This window comes from Euphorbia lathyris, chromosome 6 (genome assembly GCF_963576675.1).
Source record: "Euphorbia lathyris chromosome 6, ddEupLath1.1, whole genome shotgun sequence".
Lineage (NCBI taxonomy): Eukaryota > Viridiplantae > Streptophyta > Magnoliopsida > Malpighiales > Euphorbiaceae > Euphorbia > Euphorbia lathyris.
This window is the reverse complement of record NC_088915.1, coordinates 65150037-65151252: the sequence shown is the minus strand read 5'-3', so window position 1 is coordinate 65151252 and position 1216 is coordinate 65150037.

Sequence of the window (1216 nt, the reverse complement as noted above, 5' to 3'; positions counted from 1 at the left end):
CTCATCACATTCACTGTCAGTGACTACTTCTCCGCCCCTCATGATCATGGCTCGTCTATTTGTGCATTAAGATGCTATGTGACCGAATCCCAAACATTTGAAACACTGAAGTTTGCTTGGTCTCGGTTTCTCTTCTCCCTTCTGCTTATTTTTTTCAACCGAGTCTGACTTGTGTTTGGCATTGTCAAACTTTGAAGGAAATCTGCTTCCTTTCTCTTGGTTACCCCACCGGTTCTTCCAATTAGAGTTAGAAGATGATGAACCTCCCGCGTAGGATTTGTCATACTTTCTCTCCTTGAGTTGTCGTTCTACTATCTTTGCTGCATGTACCATGTCTTCCACGTCTACACAGTGTTGCAACTCGACAATATTAGCTATGTCCCGATTAAGACCAGCTAAAAACCGAGACTTAGTAGCTCTTCGATCTTCAACGACATCGGCTCTAAACATTGCTATCTCCATCTCCTTGAAATATGCCTCTACACTCTTTGAACCTTGTTGAAGGACTTGCAGTTTTCTATATAAACCTTCATAGTAGTCATTAGGGACAAACCGCTTTCTCATAACAGTTTTCATTTCATCCCACGTGTCAACTTGCGGCTCTCTACATCTGGTTCTCGTGGTGACAAGTTGATCCCACCAGACTAATGCATAATCCGTGAACTCAATCACTGCTGCTCTCACCTTCTTCTCCTCTGAATAATTGTGACAGTCGAATATGAGTTCAATTTTTTTCTCCCATTCTAGGTAAGCTTCAGGATCACTTTTACCATTGAACGAGGGAATTATCAGTTTTACATTTCCAAGACCCCTGTCGTCTCTAGCATTGTCATCCCGCTGTCTATTCCGTCTTTCTTCATTATCACGCCGATTTTCTCCACCAACTCGATTGGCTTCTAGAGCAATTCGATGATTTTCCTCCATGATATCCATACGTTCCATCAAGCGGTTTAACATTGTTAACACTTGATCGTCTGCCATATTATTGTGCAAAAGAAAAAAATAGATCAAGTAAAATATAATAAAAAAAACTCACGATTCACTCGGTGTTTCGCTCTTTTTTTTTTGGCTATTCTCTCTTATATGCTCACCACTCTGTGCCTTTACCGCTCGGTTTCTCTTACAGTGTTCTTTAAAGAACTCAGTAGAACAAATTCAGTTTTAAAAACTCAACAGTCAAAAACCAAATTAAACTGTAAAACCTAAGAAGCAAAAC